General features: G+C 42.9%; 1 pseudogene; it reads right to left on the bottom strand.

Annotated features, from left to right (window-relative positions):
• Window positions 1–5680: 5680 nt before the first annotated feature.
• On the bottom strand, window positions 5681–5780 carry LOC115070353 (annotated as a pseudogene).
• Window positions 5781–6347: the final 567 nt, after the last annotated feature.

Below are 6347 nucleotides of genomic sequence, written 5' to 3'. Positions count from 1 at the left end.
TATTTTTATGTGTGTGAGCCTTTGTGAATGTATGTGCTGTGTGTGCAGGAGTCCATGGGGGTCAGAAGAAGGAGCCAGATCTCTTGGGACTACAAATAAAGGTGACTATAAGCTGCCATATTCATGCTGACAACTGAACCTGGGACCTCTGCAAGAGCAGTAAGTGCTTCTCTTTTTTTTTTTTTTTAAAAAAAAAAAAAAGGTTTATTTTTATGTGTGTGAGCCTTTGTGAATGTATGTGCTGTGTGTGCAGGAGTCCATGGGGGTCAGAAGAAGGAGCCAGATCTCTTGGGACTACAAATAAAGGTGACTATAAGCTGCCATATTCATGCTGACAACTGAACCTGGGTCCTCTGCAAGAGCAGTAAGTGCTCTTAACCCCTGAGCCATCTCTCTAGCCACTGGGGTATACTCTAACTTCTTTTGCAATAGAGCTCACAGAAATCCCCTCCAGTGACATCCTTTCTCCTTTGGCTGCCTTCTTACCATCAGCTGTGGACTAAACAGTGCCACCACACTCTTCAGGTTCATTTTAAAGCTTTAACTGCCCCAGTGCAATTGTGTTTGGAGGTGGGACCAATCAAAAAGTAATTAGGTTGAACAGGTCATGGGGGACTGGTATGATAGAAACATACCAGTGTCTTATAAGACACATCAGAGCTGATAATCTGTCTCCTCTGCACATGGTGAGACAGCTGTTAACTAACAGTGCAGGAGGGAGCCCTCACCAGAACCTGATCATGCTGGCATGCTGATCTCAAACCTTCAGCCTTCAGAAGTGTGAGAAGGTAAGTGTGTCCTCTCACAGCTGCCCAACCTATGGTGTTTTGTTATGGCAGCTTGGGTTAAGACACTGTGCTTTCTTTTAATTATTTTATACATTTACTTATCTGTGTGCATGTGTGTACATATACAGGCATGTGTGCCACAGTACATGTGCAGAGGCCAAAGGGCAACCCTCAGGAGTTGGTTCTCTCTCTCCACCATGGGCAAGGGATAAAACCCAGGTAGTGGCAAATGGCTCCATCCACTGAGCCATCCCCACAGCACTATTTGGTGTGTCTTGCCGGGTTCTCTTTTGAGCCCCCGTCTTCCCTGACCTTCTTCATTGCTAATGTCAGCTTCTATGGGGACACCCTCCATCTTCCTCAAGCCACTTGCAGTTCTCCTCAATCTAATCAAGAAACTGCTGCATAAGCCTTTCCTAACTGTGATGTTCTAAGGCTCTAGCCCTATGAGATCACATGTCAGTTCTTGGCTTCCTCCTTCCCCTAAAGCCTGATTTTGTAGTACTTAGCCCACAACAGGCATGTGTCCCAGTTTGAGGAATAATGATTTCCTTGATGACATTCTTTTTTTTTCTATAATTTCTTTTGTCGTGGATGAGTTTTGAGAAAGAAAGTGGAGTAGGCTGGGTGTGGTGGTGCACGTTTTTAATCCCAGCATGAGGGAGGTAGAGGCAGGCAGATCTCTGTGAGTTCAAGACCAGCCTGGTCTACAAAGCAAGTTCCAGGCCAGCTGGGGCTACAGGGAGACCCTGTCTCAAAAAGACAAAAAAAACAAACAAACAAAAAAAAAAACCCCAAAAAACAAAAAACCAAACGAACAAACAAAAAAACCGAAAGATGGTGGAATAAAAATGCCTTTATATAACCATCTTTGCCAAAAAAGCTGTATTCATGTATGTATGTATGTATGTATGTATGTATGTATGTATGTATGGAGAGAGTCTCACTAGATTGGCCTGTAATTCATGATCCTCCTTTGCTTTATTCAAGACTTTTCTATTCATCCTTCTCCAATGTGATTTATGAATGAGTAGTCACCAGAGTGCTGGGGCTATAGGCATGCCCCACTACGCCTGCCTCCCATTCTATATATGTATGTGACTTGTATTTGATTATAACCTAAGACATACCATTGCCCACATGTATCACGCTTTAAAAAATTGTGTGTGTGTGTGTGTGTGTGTGTGTGTGTGTGCGCGCACACACACACACGCGCGCAAGTGCCAGAGAACATGTGTGGAGGTCAGAGGACAACTCGGGAGTCAGTTCTCTCCTGCCTCCTTGTGGGATCCAGGGATGGAACTCGGGATGCCATGCCTATGTGCACAGCCTACTTAGTCACTCGCTGGTCTTCATCATTCTTTCTAATGGACACAACCCTCCTGTCTTATCCTTTGTGTACCCTTTAGCTATTTCATTTGAACATATTTTTACAAATGGAATTTACATGCTAAAGGCTATGTGCATGTTAAAAAAAAACTTTTTGGTCTTTTTTTTTTTTTTTTTTTTTTTGAGACAGAGTCTCCCTGTAGCCCCAGATGACCTGGAATTTGCTAGTAGATCAGGCTAGCCTCAAACTCAGAGAGATATGCCTGCTTTCTGCCTCCCGAGTGCTGGGATTAAAGGCATAGATGATCATGCCCAGCAACATGTTTAAAACTTTGATGCTCACTACCACACTAGCTTTTGGGAGGCTATCAGGGCCAAGTTACAAACAGCTGTAGGAGGGCTGGAGAAATGGCTCAGCGGTTAAGAGCACTGACTGCTCTTGCAGAGGACAGGAGTTTGATTCCCAGCACCCACATGGTGGCTAACAACTATCTGCAACTCCAGTCTCAGGGAAATCTGACACCCTCTTCTGTCCTCCACAGGCATTGTGCAACAGGGGTGCACTTACATACATGCAGACCGTACTCATACACACAAAAATAAAAATAAATTTTTTTAAAAAAACAAAGGGCTGTAGGATCCTCACTTGGAAAATGAAGCCCACAAAGGGACCCACAACTGCACTGTTTTTTAAAGTCTGTATAAAGGAGTGTTGGACAGACTAATTTTCATTTCTGTAATACTTCTTTACCTTCACTGGGTATATGACTAAAAAGGACATTAGCATGTGCTCTCCCTCTCCCTTCTTCCCTCCCTTTTCCTCTCTGGGATAGGGACTCACACTGTAGGCTAGGCTGGTCTGGAACTCAGCAATCTGCCCTCCCCAGCTTCTCTCAAGTTGGATTACAGGCATGAGCCACCTTGCCTGGTTTATCAACTGCTTTAAGTGAATAGTGATTAACTTTATGCAAAGATCTGTGATGGGCACTGGCTCATGATAAGTAATCCAAAAAATGTATATATTGTTGACTAACTATATTAAAAAAAAACTTGGGTCTGGGACTGTAGTTCAGTTGGTAATGTCTGCCTAGCATGAATAAAGCCCTAGGTTCAATCATAGCACCCCATAAACCAGGCATGGTGGTCCATGCCTATAATCCCATCACTCTGGAGATAAGGCGGAGGCAGAAGGATCAGGAGTTTAAGGTCAGTCTGGAATATATGAGATCACAAAGCAAAACAAAACACTACCTCAAGGACTCCTGTATAGAGAGATATAGACAAATTAACAACCTCATTCAGTCAACAAATCTTTACTAAAATAAATATGCACCTAAAGTAAACAAGGAAGGTAGCTGATAAAGGAGGGCTCCAGGCAGAGGGAACATCAGGGCCTCAACTGCCTGACACATAGCACAATGGTGGGTAGGAGTCTGTGAACAGAACAAAGAGGCTGGGTTTCAGCTGGGAAAAACAAAGCAAAACTGTGAAGTCAGGTGTCCTTAGATCTACAGTTTGAACAAGAAATACTTTTATAAGGAGAAAATGGACTTTTTTAACTAGAGGGAAAAATTTTATTTAATAATTTATTGAATTTTTATGTTTTTCATATAAAACATCATAATCATCTTTATACCCTCTCCCCCATCTGCACACCCTCCCATAGTCCCCTCTACTGGATTTCATGCATTCTGTCATTAATGTTAAGGCCTACTGGGTCAAGTTAGTATACCCAGACATCCCTCAGTGCACGTTCATCCATTGGGGTCTAGTCAGCCTATCTAGAGTCACTCCATTAAAGATCAGCTTTCCTTCCCCCAGCAGTAATCAGCTGCCAATAGTTCTTTGGCTAAGATTGTGGTCTGCTGCCCTTTTACCCACTTCTATGCTACGTTTTTGACTGCTTGAGTTTGCATGGGTCTTGTGCATGCTGACACCATTGCTGTAGGTTCATATGAACAAGGTCCTAGGAGCCAATAGGGCTGTTTCCACATGGTCATACACCACCTTCCCTGGTTCTTAGAATCTTTCTGACCCCTCTTCCGCAATGGTCCCTGAGCCCTTGGTGGGTGGAGTTTAATAAAGAATCCTGTTCAAGGACTCACATTCTGCAACTTACTCTCTGCCCTAGGTCATTTGTGGCCTTTTGTGCTCATTGCCTTCTGTTGCATGAGGGGGCCTCACTGATGAGCGTTGAGAGATGCATTAGTGTTCTCTCTACCCCTTGTTCCATTATGTTGTGAGCCTTAGGTGTAGAGGTTCCATTGTAGATGTGTCACTTAGGGTAGGACATTTCACATTTATTCTCTGTGGAATTCTATTAATTGTCTGTTGCAAAAGAAGCTTCTTGGATGAGTGGTGACTGGCATACTTGTTTGTAAATATAAGGATCCATATTTAGCATATAGTAAGAAATTACATTTGTCTAGGGATGTGATACCCTTAGGGTTTTCTATAAGATCTATGACCTCTCCAGCTATTTGGCTAGTTTTACAGTACCACACATGAGTTCCCTCCCAATGAGTGGGCTTTTAAGACCAATTAAGTAGCTGTTGACTACCCCGAAGACAAAAGTGCCACTACTGCCCCAATGTAGTTTGCTGTGCTGGTCATTGTTGTGGTTGTTAGGACTTTAAGCTGGGGTTGGACCATTGATTGATGTTCTTTAGCAGTTTGCATAGTGTCCTCCAAAACTATGTGAGCTAGCCTTCAGGTAGGTGGATTCCAAGTCAGTGCCAGCTCCGCTGCTCTAAGTCATTTTCGAAGTATGTCCTTTCTTCAGCAATAAATAGGGTGTTACCTTCAAGTTTTGGGAGGCAATCAAGGGCTGTGGGAACAGGCTTTGTAATTTTGGGAGACTCTTGGACTTCCCTGGCCAACAACTTAAAGGGAAGTGTCTCCTGTCTGGCACTGTTTCTTGTTATATAGCCTTCAGCTATACACATGGACACTTGTAGAGAGAGATAGTGTATGTGCAATTTTTCAGTAGGTGTTTGAACTAATACATTTCCCTGTTTTTTCACACCAGTTAAGCATTTTCTGTCTCCTCTCTCTCTCCCCCTTTCTAATCCTTTCTCCTCCCTCCCCAGTTAAAGTACTCCCATTTTCCCCATTTCACCCTTGATAATACTTGTCTCCTATGGTCCCCCCACTCTTGAGCTCCTTTTCCCCTTTCACTCCCAAGGTTTCTTGTATGGCCCTCCCATTTAAATATCCTCATTTTACCCATTTCCCCCTTGGTAACACCTATCTCCTACTGTTCCTCTCTCGCAGGCTCCTTCTTTCCCTTTACTTCCCTGGTTCCTTTCCATTTTCCTGACTCTGCAGTTACATCATGATATGTACTTACATATAAGGATCTGGTGTGAAGATCCACAAATAAGGGAGAACACATCATTTGTTTTTCTGAGTCTGTGCTGCTTCACTTAGTACAACAGTTTCTCATTCTATCCATTTACCTGCAAATCTCATGATTTAAAAATATGGAATGTGCTGGGCATGGTGGCAAGGGACTGCTAGAAAAAGAAAAAAAAAAAAATATATATATATATATATATATATATATATATATATAGTGCTTCACGAATGTGTAGGGCCATACTAGTCATACTAGTCTTCCCTGTATCATTCCAATTTTAGTGTATGTGCTGCCAAAGTGAGCATGACTTTTTTTCTTTTCACGCTGGAAATTTAACCCAGGGTCTTGTGTATCCTAGGCAAGAACTCTACCACTCAGCTCCATCTCCAGTCAGAGTCACTTTAAAAAAAAATTTTATCGTTTTTATTTTATGAGTGTATTGCCTGCATGTATGTAAATGCACCCATGTTGTGCAAGGACCGCAGCGGTCAGAAGAGGGCATCAGATCCCCTAGAATTGAGGTTAGGATGGTTGTTGGCTGCCATAGGGGTGCTAGGAATTGAACCTGGATCCTCTGCAGTCAGTGTTCTTAACCACAGAGCCATTTCTCCAGCCCCAGAATGACTTTTTTGAGTAGGAAAATGAAGGCTAGAGCATGCTGTTTTCAAATAGTGTATGATTTTCGTTCTGTTTGTTGTTTTGAGGAATGTAGCCCAGGACCTTGAACGTGCTAGGTGCACACTCTCCCACTGACACCCTACCCCCATCATTTCTGAAGTAGTATTACAGATGTAGCCCTGATCACTTGTTTTCTAAAGCCACAGAAGAGAAAGAAAACAACTTAAAAAGAATCCACTAGGCCTGGGCCAAAG

The sequence above is a fragment of the Nannospalax galili genome, unplaced genomic scaffold, assembly GCF_000622305.1.
Source record: "Nannospalax galili isolate Female #2095 unplaced genomic scaffold, S.galili_v1.0 scaffold356, whole genome shotgun sequence".
Taxonomy (NCBI): domain Eukaryota; kingdom Metazoa; phylum Chordata; class Mammalia; order Rodentia; family Spalacidae; genus Nannospalax; species Nannospalax galili.
Note: the sequence above shows the minus strand (reverse complement) of the source record. Positions and strands in the feature narration are given on the sequence as shown.